Raw genomic sequence first — 14,533 nt, 5'->3', positions numbered from 1 at the left:
TTATATAGGGCCAAATATGTTCTCTGTAGATTACTTGGGTTAAGTCAGTGGTTTTTCCTGGATTTTCTTTTTCCCATCTTTTAGTCATTTTCGTTAGCATCTCTCCCTATGTAAAGTGGCAAGAAAATAACTGAAAATGAAACAATTTGATTGTTTTGACAAAATGTCAAGTTCTGATTTAGAATTTGGTAAGAAAGGTAGAAGCCACTGACCAAAAGAAGGTATTTGGATTAGGATTATTTTAGAGTTATTGGAGGAAGGAACAAATTCAACACAGGACTAGACTCTTATTATTCTTCTGTTAATGAATGCATGCCTTGGGAGGACACTGGTGATCGCCACAGTGTTAGGTCAATTATTTGCCTCATCTACCCTTTAAGCTGTCCCATAGTTCCTCCAGATCCAGCATCAAATTTCAGTTAACAACTCACTCTGAATAAATACCAGTTGCAAATTATTTTGAACTGGTCTTCTGATTTTTTTGTAAATGGAGCCACAGAATGAGAATTCATCTCATACTCAGAAAAACACTTCTTTTCCCCCATATATCATATCAATGGCCTTAAAGATAGACATGTTCTATTTCTGAACCTTATAGAATTTTGTATATTTCAGTCATAAATACCTAGGGATCACTTCCTCATTTGTTCCTGTAAGAGGTTTTTTTTTTTTTTTTTTTAGGATTTGTCATTTCATTTTTTCTCTAGAATTTTTGTTTTAACTGCATCTGGTTACTTTCCTCAGTCATGGTTCTGACAGGTGTGTTTTGATGTAACTATAATACTTTAGAGTCAGAGAAAAGCACTGAAAAAAAATTTGCATCTCATTCTTCTGACAAATGTATTCCACCTAAGCAGTATTGTTAAACACTAATTTTAACAGCAAGGAATTAGGATGTATTTTCTTCCTTTTAGATTTCATTTCCGACAAGAGCCTTTTTGAATTTGAAAGGAAAGCTGCCTTCTCCTACATTGTACATGCTGATCATTTATTCATACTGAGTTAAGAAGTATCCCTTCAAACCACTAACTAAAATAGTCGTGTTAGAAGAAGAGAAATGGTACTTCTTTCTGAAGTCCCATCATTCCTAGGAGCCATACTTTGAAATTAAAAACAAATTGAGGCATAACCAGCCTGCTGAAGGAATTTAAAATTTAAGATGTTTGAAGAATACTTGAAGGATTGGGGGGAGGTGAACACAACTAGTCTATTATAGCAAGATGCTCTGTAGTTCAAAGAGGTAGAATAAGGCCCACTGAATAGAAGTTACAGAGGCCAAGTTTGGGCTTTGTTAGGGAAAACTTTCTCAAAGTTGACTTTCAATGAAAGGGGCCACCTCAAGTAATATCCTCTGTCAAGAGAGGATAGACAGGAACTGAGCAAAGAGAATGTGGAGAAGATTCAAGCATTGGTTGGGGATTTGACTAAATGACCTATTAACTTAAAATTCTACATTGCAGTGCTTTTCTTCTCATAACATGTTTAATTAAGTACCTTTTGACCCATAACTAATGCTTTTCTTAAAAAGGCTTTGTTCATCTGCCACAAATATATTCACCTCTCAGGGAAGAGGTTGGTTACTTGTTAAGCCAAGAGGCTGGTCTGCTGTCTTACTCCAAGCTGGGATTATCTTGCCAGTCCATTCACCAATGTCCTGTTGAAACCACAAACTAGTTGTTGAGTTAAAAATAAAACGATATTGTTTTTGTAAGTTATATGAGTCATGGAAATTATATCATTGTAATGCATAATGATCTCTTCAGGATTTTAGGGTAGGCCTTTTGAACAGAGCAGACTCTTCCATTCAAGACCTCACAAAATAGACCAACATGAAGTTTTTCAGCTCCCATGAGATGGACTGGTGGGTCACTGGCATAACACAGTCCTTGGGATCTACTTTAGAAAAGTCTAAAAAATTGGTGGGTTTCCTTGATTCTTTGGAAAGTGAGTTTTAAAAAGCTGAGGCCAAATTGCTCCATGTAGAATGTAACAAAGCACAGGCTTTTGATTTTTAAAATGAGATAACTATAAGCAATTTTTGCTTATAAAGCCTATCACCCAAATGATTCCACCTGCAAAATAATTTGCACTCTTTCTAGGCTGAATTATAGATTTTCATTGGTTTAAAAAACAAAGTCACTGGTCTTGAATCAGTATGGGAGAAATATACCGTAGTTTGGGTAAGCCTTTCTCTGACTCCTTTGGATAAGAGGTCAGAACACAAAGGCTAGCCCCCACTAATTTGACTTACTGAGATGTACAAGTCAAAATGTTACATTGCCACTAGCTTAAAGCAGAATTTTGGAGATGCTGTGTTCTAGTTCCTGTTGACTCCTTGGTAGGTGATGATTTTGACATTTTAAAGAGCGAGGTAGAAAGATGTATAGAAGGGAAACACTAATTCAAGTGTAAGGGGCCTTAAGATGCATAAGTTAGCTGAGACTTTAGGCAAAGAGCATCTTTATAAATATGCCAGACTTATCAGCATTATTGTGAACGTTAGATGAGAAAGTTAAAAGTAGAGTGCTCAGTAAATAGTAACCACTCAAATTATTAGTTCTTTCCTCCTTAATTAATAGAAGATTTTGGCACTGGGCATGGTGGCATGTGTCTGTGATTCCAGCTACATGGAAGGCTGAGGCAGGATGTTCACTTTAAGATCATCTGGGGTAACACAAAAAATTTGGATAGTATGATACAAGTATAGATCCTTCAGGGACAAAACCAATTGTTTTCTTTTTGGCTTAAAAGAAAACAATTCCATTCCTGATGTGTTCCTTAAAAGAAAATCACTTATTTGATCTGCTTTTGGGCATTACTGTCACTGTTTCTTTATGTATTTATGCAAAGATATTTTCTTTCAATAGGCAATTCCAGGGTTGTAAACTCCTCATCAGGAAACTTAATCTTAGAACTGAAATACCTCACAGTGCAATTTAAACCTCTTTGATCCCATTCTCTATGGTAAGAAAAATGGGTTGATCCCTTTCTTTTTAAGGAGCCACATTTGCCACTTATTATTGTTCTTTTTTGCTTAACTTGGTTTAAATAATGGAAAAATCTCATTAAAGTGATAATCATTCTTCTCTCAATGTCAGGATAGTCTTTGTTAATTCTTGGCTACTTCTTCCCCCTCCTGCAGTATTGGGGATTGAACCCAGGGCTTCATGCCTGGTAGTCAAGCACATTACATTGAGCTATATCCCCTGCCCACAGAACTCTTAGCTTCTTATTGATATCAGATTTAGATCTTAATGTTTATTAAATTGAAGAGTTCTTCAATTATACATGTATTTTTCTTCTTTATTTGTAACATATAATTGATAACAAAGTATGCTTCTGAAGAATAATTCTGGTTGTGTGGCTTGTTTCCATCCCTTGGTAAAAATGAAGTTATGAATACCAGTTTTGGGATCTGCTTTAAGAGTTAATTTCATATGTGACAATATTTGATGAATGTAATTACCAACACCCAAAAAGCCCCCCCCCCACTTTCTACGTGTGCACTATGTTCTGAAATAAAACTTGGAGTACCAAATGCCTAATAAAGCAAAAATTCATATAGAGAAAAAAACAAGGTAAAAATCTGATCAGATAGCATAATTTACTAGTTGGCTAAATGGTGCACAGCTTTTAAGGTTACACTGTTATGCCTGGATTCAATAACAATACTAAGTTTGATAAGCCCTCTGAAAAACAGCTGCTAATTGTATTGCATTCTGGAATGTAATCATTAGGAATAACTATTCTCTTGTCCTATGTAATTACAGAATGCTAGTGGAAATTTCTTGTAGGTTATTTGACAAATGACTGTCAAATGATTTCCTTAAACAATTAAAACAAATTTTATCCCCTTAACTCTTTTGGGGTTTTCATGCCTCTGTTGTAAAAAAAAATCCAAATGACTGGAATGCTGGCTTCTAATTTCTACTCACTGAAGTGTCCTCTAGACATACCACATCATTGGAGCTCTTGATGGTATATAAAGGAGCTGCATAAATGTATTTGTACTAATGCATGAGTAAAATTTGTTTTCAGCTTTAAAAAAACCTACTCTGCTAAAAAATTCAGCTAATAAAGAATTAAGAAGAGTTTTGATAATCTAAAGGGAAAAAGTGTGCCCTATATATTGTGACACACACTTTAATGCATGATTTTTAGTATAGGATGAAATAAAATTCAAAATATAATTCTGGAGATCTCAGCAGCTAGTTAAAATATTTAGAGAAGCTGCTTTATGAAGACTTAAGAGATTCCTTGATTTTCCCCTTCTATCTTTCCATTAAAAAACATGGATCTTTAATATACACATTTTAACAAACAGGTTATTCATTGAGTTTTATGAATTCAATTCTTAATATTTGGCTACTGGTTTTATATGTAGGATCTCAGTAAAATCTTATACATTAGCATATAAAATCTAATCAGCTTCAATATAAGCATAGTACTTGTTTCTAAATGCTAATATGCAAATATTAATGATACAATGTATATTTTGTGTCCATGTATTAATTTCTTTTTACTTAACAAAAAGCCTATTAGAAATATAAGCCACTGATGACCTGAGTGCAGTTAGCTGAAAAACATTCTGTAGAAAGATGATTTACTGAAAATTCACTCAACATTTTAAAAGGGGGACAGGGAGGAAAAAGGAACCTGAATAAAATATTTTAAAATGAAGTGTCCCTTGTTTTAAAATTAAGATATAATACACACACCATATACTTCACCATTTTCAAAGTATAAAATTCGATGTTTTTAGTGTATTTACTATGTTGTTGTGCAATATCATCACTAATTGTAGAACATGTGTCATCCCCAAAAGAAACCCTGTATCCATTAGTAGTCACTTCTTCTTCATCCTCCCCAGCATCTGGCAGCAACTATGGATTATTTCTATGGATTTTCTTATATTGGACATTTCATATAAATATAGTCCTAAAATATGTGGCCTTTGTGTCTGGCTTCTCACTTTATATTTTCAAGGTTCATCTATGTTGTAGCATGAATCAATACTTTGTTTCTATGGTTAAGTAATATTCCATTTTATTTGTCCGTCGGCTGATGGACATTTGGGTTGTTTCCATTTTTTGGCTATTATAAGTAATGCTGCTATGAACATTTATGTAATTTTTTTTTTGTGTGTGTGTGTGTGGGCATATGTTTTTACATCTCTTAAAAGCAATTAGCCTAACAAATCATGTCATTTGTCTGTATTTAAACATAACTCTTAAATTACTACTTGGGGAATGCAACTTATGATCTTAGTTCCCTTGATCAATTAGGAGACTCTTGAATAATGGCTAACTCTCCAATATGTCCATAAAATTTTTTTCTATGAGTCTGTCATGTAGATATGATAATCAATTTCTTGAAGACTGCTTTGGTCTTGTAGAAATTGCATTGTCATCACAGAATTTCTAAAGTCTTTTGCATTGTTTTTAAGGATAGCTACAATGATGGTGGAATGGAATATTCATTCAGTCTTTTAGGAGTCAGTGAAACATTTTTGAGGTACAATTTCTTTTATATGTTGTCTTTAAAATTTTTCCTTCTTGAAAAAAGATTGTTAAATTGCCAAACCACCTGACTGTTCATTGTGGCTTAAGTTTTTATTAAGAAATAATTCATACTGAGAGAAAAAGGAAAAAGAATGTATTTTGTGTGCAAAGAATGAATGTATTAACAAAACCTTTTTATTTGTAATAATTTTTTAAAAAGTTGAATGGAAATTGCTTTCCCATGTACTTGTACATAAATAAACATTTCCTGTTGCCCACATTGAGAGGGTCATATGCCATGTCAACATGCAAAAAGCAAATAAGTTTAAGTATACTAATATCCTTTAGCATAACGTGGAATGTGCCCTGGATTTGGGAATCTGGATACATGATTTGAATGTTGATTCTCTAACTTGTCTTGAACAAGTCATTTAATGTTTTATACCATGGTTTTCTCCTCTATAGAGAGGATAATCTAGATCACTTTTAAGGTCTCTTCCAATTATTCAACACTAAATGAGACTATTCTGCTATATTTAGGATGTGAAAATTATTTATAGTGATAGGAAAGATGCTTTAACTTATGATAAGGCTGAAGGAGTATTACACTGGGAACCAATGTCTTAATCCTGACTCTGAGAAGCTAAAAATTCTAGTACCATTAGATATTAGGGTAAAAATTTTATTTCAAGCCTTAATTTTTACAAGTTCAATATATGGGCACCAGATATCCTTCCAGCTAAAATGTATTATATGGTTCTATGTTCTTTAGAGATATCACCTAAAATGTTATCCTTCACAAGAGAAAGAGACTACCTACTCCTCACTAATAAGACATTTATTCATTCATCCATTCATTTATTCACCATTTATTGAGGATAAGGCAAGTTCAAGAATCTGCCTTTCAGATGTCCCCACCTTCATGGCTGGAGTTCCCTTTTCTTGAAATTCATCTCCAGTCCAATCCTTGCCTCTCATACTCTTTGCCTTCGGACATTCATTTGAGAGAATGCCTCTTATAAAAGCATAGTAAGAGAGACAAAATATCCTTGCAGACGTAAGTGTGAAAGAGACAGTCCCAACAAACTATCAGCATCGATGCTGGCAATCCCAGCTCCTGGAAAGTTTAACAACCCTCACAGGCTTGCAGCCCAATAGATAAGTAACTGGAAACCTGCAAGGTAGTTTTGTTTTAGGAACGGATTTCACAACATCTCCCAGAAAACCCCCAGGAAGCTATAGGCAGTTGAGAAGGGAGCTATTGCCTGAATTTGGGCTGCTCTAGGGTCAGAAACCCTTGCATATACCACCTCTGGGATCCCACATACATTCCACTGCCTAAGTAGGTATCTGCCTTGTGAAAAAAACATGGCAAAGCAGAGTAACTGACTCAAATCCACCAAGCGGTCTGCATTGTAAGGGACAGTTGTGACACTGAGGAGAATAAAGAGTGTCACACTTAACTGGGAAGCTTGCCCTCTGAGATCGAGGGCATGGCAGGTTGTAGATGAATTCATGCTGGTACCTGGTCTGAAGGCAGCCACTCATGTGGTTCTTACTGCCCTTCCCTTCAGCACAGCATACATGGGTGCCTGTCACTAGAAGGGAAAAGAAAGAGCTCTGTAGTTTTACTGCTGCCCTGAACACAGAGGTGCGCTGGGGTGGCTTTGAGTAAGGCTGGGTTCTGGGGTTTGGGGCTGTCATACTGCCCCCCTACTCTGCTTGGCTTAAGGTCAGAAGAGAAACTTGGCTTAGTGCCTGCTGTAATCCCTCTCCTCCACTTGCTCCCGCAGGCACTTCAGCTGGAGGAATATTCCCCTACTGTCCTCCCTGCCCATGGGCATGAACCGTCAAGGGAGGCCTAAGAGGAATTTTGCCTGGCTTCAGCCACATTTTGCTCCTACTAGCTTTACGGTAGGCACTTTAACTAAAGGAGTCAAGGGAGAAAAGCCCCATTTGTCACGGTATCCCCAGATACATATAGCTGGGAGTAGGAGGGGGTAGTGGAGATTGAGATCCTGCTCCTGGGTGGGTACTCCTACAATATAATCCCACAATAACAGCACATAGGGACACTGCAATTTCTGCTACCATCTCACCTATGCAGTTCCCTCTACAGGCTGCCCCTGCACCTTTTCCAACTACACACTGCTGTTAGGGTTCTGTGTGAGCACCACAGTGAAGGTGCTGTGGTTCCTGCCATTATCTCTCCCCATGAAGCTCTGGTACCTGTAACTACTATCTGGTCAGAGGATAATAGCTTCAGGCTGTTTCCACTATTGGTGTAGCCAGTGCTGCATAGTCTTATTAGAAACAAAACCAACACCAAGAGTGCCAGAGGAAACCCCCATCACCTGCTAGGAACCACCATTCCCATTGTAGGAGAAGCTACACAGTGTGCACTTCACATTCTCTGTGGTCTACACCACAACTGCCTGAACTGCTTGAGTGTCCTTGCTCTTGCAAAGCATAGAGAGATAGTGGACTTCACCAGCTCTGACATAGTACACGTTGTGCCCTCATTCATTAATTACAGATAAAGAAGCTTCAGGGAGACCACACTATGGTGCCCAGCTGGAAATAAAGCTAACATTGCAAACAAGTGATAACCCAAGACACATTTTCAGGAAAAAGCTTCTAAAGGCCATCCCATAAGTGGTAGAGATGTGCACCAGATGTTCCAATCTTAATGGAGGAACACAAGAAATGTGGAAAAACAAGTTCAATATGACACCTTCAAAATATAATTCTGTAGTAACAGATTCCAAAGAAATCAAAATGGATGAACTGACAAAAAATTCAAAATAATGATTTTTAAAAAGCTCAATAAGATCCAAGTAAATATGGATAAATAAATAAAATTAGGAAGATACACAAGAAAGTAATAAGATATTAAGCAAAGGGAGGTTCTGCAAAAGAACTGCACATAAATTTTGGAAAAGAGCTCAATAAGTCAAATTTAAAAATTGAAAGTCTTAATAATAGTGGAAGAAAATATCTGAGCTTGAAAAGAGGTCTTTGGAAATATCCTATTCAGACAAAAAAAAAAAAAAAAAAAAGAAAAAGAAAAGAAAAAGAAAAAAAGTATTAAAGATCTTTGGGAAACTATTAAACAACAACAACAAAAAATCTGCATTGTTGCAACATCCAAAGGTGAGGAGATAAAGGTTAAGGGCACAGAAAACTTATTCAATGAAATAATAGCAGAAAACTTCCCTAATCTTGGGAATGCCATGGACAACTATATATGGAGGCACAGAGAACCCTAAATAGATATGATCAGAAAAGATCTTAACCATGACATATTATAAAACTGTCAAAAGCAGATCAAAGGAAGAATTTCTAAATTTGTAGGAGAAAAGCACCATGTTACATTTAAGGGCAACCCCATTAGACTAACAGCAAAGTTTTCAGCAGAAACCATCAGCCCAAGAGGGAATGGGATGACATATTGCAAATGCTGAAAGAAACAAAAATGCCAACCAAGATTATAACAAGACTATTCTTCAGAAATGAACATCTCCTAACACAAAGAAAAACTAAGGGAATTCATGACTACCTGACCAGCCTTAACAAAAGACACTTTATGCAATCCTGCACTCAAAAGTGAAAGAAAAACAATAGAATCATGATAGTGTATGCGAGTATAAACCCCACTAGAAGAGTAAGTACACAAAAGAGAAAAAAGAATCAAATGTTATTACAGTAAACCATGGAAGCATAAAGATGAATAAGAAAGGAAGAAAAGAACAAAGAATATCAAAATCAAGAGAAGGAAATCAACAAAATGACAGGCATATATCTATACCTTTCAATAATAACCCTGAATATAAATAAATAAAATTCTCTGATAGACTGGCAAACTGGGTAAAAAACCCAAGACCCAACAATATGCTACCTACAAGAAACTCACTTTACCTGTAAAGATATACACAATGAAAATGAAGGGATCTAAAATTATATTTCAAGCAAATGGAATCCTAAAGCAAGTCAAAATAGTTGTATTTGACAAAACAGATCTTAAGACATTAGTGTAGCCATTTGGAATCAGAATGGAAGTTCCTCAAAAGACTAGGAACTACCATATGACCCAGCTATATCACATCTCTGAACTTATCCTAAAGAATTAAGGTCAGCATACTACAGTGATACATGTTATATTACTGTGCCACATGTTTACTGTAGCACAATTCACAATAACCAAGTTATGGAACCAGTTTGGGTGTCTATTAATGGATGACTAGATAAAGAAAATGTTGTATATATGCAAAATGAAGTTCTATAGCCATAAGGAAGAATAAGTTGTCTGCAGTAAAACGAATGGAACTTGAGGGCATTATGTGAAGAAAAATAAGCCAAACTCAGAAAGTCAAGGGTCATGTGTTTTTTTCCTCATATATGGAAACTACAGAGGAGAAAAAAAGGTGGGGGGGGAAGGTGGAGGATGGTCTCATGAAAACAGAAGGATAACCACTGGAACAGATAAAGAGGACAAGGGGGAGGAAGGAGGAGAGTTGGAAATTGGAGATACTGGAGAACAAAACTGACTAAACTATATTGTATGTACAAATATATATCAACAAATTCTAGTATTAAGTATAATTAAAATGCACCAACAAAAATAGACTTTAAGACAAACTTTAAAAAGAGACAAAGTCATTATATAATGATTAAAGGATCTATTCATAAAGAGGATATAATGATTGTAAATGAACATGCACTTATGTTGAAATATCCAATTTTTTAAAACAAAGGCTATTAATACTAAACTTAAAGGGAGAGATAGGCACCAATAACAGTTTACCCTCATCAATGTTCACATCATCCAACCCCACTCCCTGTCAAATAAGAAGTATCACAGTTAAACTATACACCAAATGAATTTAACAAAATTTTAAACAACATTCCAAACGGCAGATTATGCATGCTTTCTATCAGTGCATGCAACTTTCTCTAGAGTAGACCATGAAGTAGATCACAAAATAAGTCTTAACAAGTCTTGATAAAACTGAGTCATATTCTATATCTTTTCTGATCACAATGGAATAAAACTATAAGTCAACAATAAGAGAAACATAAGAAATTATACAAATACATAGAAACTAAACAACACACTTTTGAACAAATAGTGGGTCATTAAGGAATTCAGAAGTGAATTTAAAAAAATCTAAACAATAAAAATATAAACAAAACATACCAAAACTTGGGATGGAAAGAAAATAGCAAGAACCAGAGCAGAAATAAATGCGGGAAAAATAAACCTATGGAAACAAAAGAGTTGGTTCTTTGGAAAGATAAACAAATTGATAACCTTTAGCTAGACTAGCCAAGACAAAAAGAAAAGACCCAAATAAATAAAATTAGAGATGAAGAGGAGACACAGATATTGGGAGCAGTGGAATGAATTATGGGCCATCTCAAGGTAGGGGCATTGTTTTTCTGAGAATTCTTGGTGAAATCCTATCAATTTGAGACTGCTCAGTTTATGCTGACACCTGCCCATTGGCCTCAGACAGCCCTAGGTTCAAATGCAGCAGCCTAGAAGTAGAGGAGGTGGGTGTAACCTGCTAAGTCCCAACCAACTTGTTTTTGCCATCTTCATCCTGTTTTCCTCAGGAAGTTCTTCATATTAAATCCCACTGGTGTTCCTACCCATATAAATAAAGCATGGGCTCCATTTTGTGGCTAGATCCAGTCTCAGAGCTGGATCATCCCACTGTGCCTTGACTTTTCACTTATTTCTGTGTTTTGTCTTTATTTCTTAATTTCTCATACCTTTAATATTTCTAATCTGACTCACCACCCTGGTTCAGAAAAACTGTAAAGATCTTGTGGGTTGTGATACATCATAACTGAAAACAGAAATATAAAGGATAATTAGGGATTATGTTAAAACTATATGCTAATAAACTGGAAAATCTAGAAGGAATGGACAATTTCTTGAACACATATGACCTAGTAAAATTGAATATAGGATATAAAAGCCTAAATAGACCAATAAGTAATGATACTGAATCATAAAAGTCTATAAAAAAGAACTTCCCACAGAGATGTCCTTCATTGATAATATTACCAAACTATTAAAGAAGAACTTAAGTCTTTCTTACCAAATATTCCATGGATTGAAATGGAGAGAACCCTTCCAACTCATTCTGTGAGACTGGCATTATCCATGGAAAACACAAGAAGGAAACACACAGACCAATAACCTTGATGAACATTGATGCAAAAATCCTCAACAAAGTACCAGTGACTCAAGTTTAAGAGCACATAAAAAAGATCATATATCAGCCAGGTGCAATGGTGTTTGCCTGTAATCCTAGAGACTGAGGCAGGAGGATTGCAAGTTCAAAGTCAGCCTCAGCAACTTAGTGAGGCCCTAAGCAGCTTAGTGAGAACCTATCTCAAAATACAAAAAATTTAAAATAAATAAATAAATAAAAAGGGCTGGGGGTATGGCTCAGTGGTTAAGCACCCTTGGATTCCCTCTCCAGTACAAAAAACAACAACAACAACAACAACAAAAAACCCATCATGATTGAGTTGGTTTCACTACAGGGATACATGGATGTTTCAACATATCCAGATCAATAAATGTAATATATTATATGAACAGAATGAAGATAAAAATCACATGATTATTTCAAGAGATAAAGAGAAAGTATTTGATGAAATTCCACATTAGTTCATGATAAAAGCCTGTCATAAAATATATGACAAACCCAGTCAGTATTGTACTAAAATGAGGCAAAACTGAAAATATTTCTTCTAAGATCAGGAGCAAGACTACTCTCACCATTCTTACTCAGTACAGTACTAGAAGCTGTAGTGCAATTAGATAAGAGAAAAAAAAAAAGACATGAAGTAGGAAAGAAGAAAGTCATTCTGTTTTCGGATTGATTCTTACATAGAAGAGCCTAAAGAATCTACCAGAAGGCTAGTAGAACTGATAAAATGAATTTGGTAAAGGAGCAGGATACAAAAATCAAAATATAAAAATCAGTAGCTGTTCTACACACCAATAACCCATTTGTCGAGAAAGAAGTAATTTAAGCAATTCCATTTACAATAACCACAAAACAAACATACTTCAGGAATAAACTCAACTAAGGACAATGAAAATTGTAAAACAGATAAATGAAACAGAAGAAGATACTACAAGATGGAAAGACCTCCCATGTTCATGGATTGGAGAAATATTGTTAAACTGTCCATACTATCAAAAGTGATCTACAGATTCAATGCAATCCCCATCACAATGCTAATGGTATTCTTGGAAAAACTAGGGAAATTTCTAAAATTCATATGTAAGCACAAAAGCCCCCCAAATGGCCAAATCAATCTTAAAAAGAAAAGAATGAAGCTGATCTTAGGACATACTACAAGAGCTATCATAACCAAAAAAGCATGGTATCACATAAAAATAGATATAGACAACAGAACAAATAGAGAACCCAGAAAGGAAACCACACATCTATAGCCAACTGATTCTTGACAAAGGTACCAAAAACATACATTGGAGAGAGAAAACCTCTTTAACAAAAGGTGTTGGGAAAACTTGGTATCTGCATGCAAAATATTGAAACTTAACAACTATCTCTTATCTTGAACTGATAAAAATCAACTCAAAATGTATCAAAGATCTTAACATAAAACCTGAAATTCTGAAACTACTAGAGGAAAACATAAGAGAAACACTTCAAGATACTGGTCCAGGCAATGAATTTCTTGATAGGGCTCCAAAGGCACAGGGAAAAGCAAAATTGACAAATGGGATAACATCACCCCAAAGCATCTGCACAGCAAAAGAAGCAATCAACAGAGTTAAGAGACAATCTACAGATTGTGAGAAAATATTTGCCAGCTATCATCTGAGAGGGTTAAAATCCAGAAAGTATAAAAAACTCAAAATTAATAAAAAAATCAAAATGGGAAAATGATCTCAATAGACACTCCTCAAAAGAAATAAAAATGACAGTATATGAAAAAATGCTCTATATCATTAGCCATGAGGAAATTCAAATCAAAATTATAAGATACCAGTTAGAATGGCCATTATCAAAAAACAACAACAAAAAATAACAATGCAGATGAGGATGTGGAGAAAAAGGAACTCATATACTGTTTCTAGGAATGTAAATTAGCATAGCCACTATGTAGAACAGTATGGATGTTCCTCATAAAACTACTATATGACCCAGTTTCTCCCACTCCTGGGTTATATCCAAAGATACAAAGTCAGCATACAAAAGAGATACCTGCTTGACTATGTTTATCATAGCAATATTCACAACAGCTAAATCTAGGTGCCCATCAACAAATGATGAAAAAATATATGCAGTGTGGGTATGTGTGAGTATATAAATATACACACACAGATCATTATACAATACGGTGTGGGTATATATAGAGAATAAAGAAAATGTGAAATCCTTTCATTGCAGCAAAATAAACTGGAGGATATTATCTTAAACCAAGTAAATCAGATAGAAAGACAGGTACCACATGTTGTCTCATATGTGAAAATTTAAAAAAGAGTCAACCTAAAAGTAGAACAAGTGATTACCTGAGACTGGGAACAGATGATGGTATGTGGGTGGTAGAAGGATGGTTATGTATGCTCAATGGATACATCTACATGTATGAAAATACTACAAAAGAATACCATTAATAGCTAACACTAATGTGTTAATTTAAAGTATGATAGGTATGGAGCATAGTAACAGGGTGGATGAAGGGACAAATATGATCTTGCACGCCCTAGGCATTTTTGTTTTTATATAATTGGCATATGGGCAATTTGGAATCGTATCTGTCATCATTTAGCATTTATGAAGTATTAGGTTTTGTAAAAATCATTTGCTATAATTATGTATTATTCAATGATACCTTCTCTATAGTTGACACAAGGCTCTTAAATTTTGCTATCTCACTGCCTTCATTAAAAGGATATCGGGGGTGTAACTGTGGTAGACTGTGTGCTTAGAATGTAAAAGTTCATGGGTTCAATACCCATTGCTAATAAGTTTTTT

At 35.2% G+C, this 14,533-nt stretch overlaps 1 protein-coding gene across 1 annotated transcript in view; it reads right to left on the bottom strand.

Annotated features, from left to right (window-relative positions):
• Positions 1-5,147: 5,147 nt before the first annotated feature.
• The window catches only part of DDIAS (DNA damage induced apoptosis suppressor), a 48,383-nt gene continuing 38,997 nt past the window's right edge, over positions 5,148-14,533 (bottom strand). Inside the window, exon 6 of the mRNA XM_079105568.1 lies at positions 5,148-7,099. The gene's annotated coding sequence lies outside the window, so the exon portion shown is untranslated. The remainder of the gene's footprint in view (positions 7,100-14,533) is intronic.

The sequence above is a fragment of the Sciurus vulgaris genome, assembly GCF_902686455.1.
Source record: "Sciurus vulgaris genome assembly, chromosome: 11".
NCBI classification, from domain to species: domain Eukaryota; kingdom Metazoa; phylum Chordata; class Mammalia; order Rodentia; family Sciuridae; genus Sciurus; species Sciurus vulgaris.
This window is presented reverse-complemented; position numbering and strand designations above follow the sequence as displayed.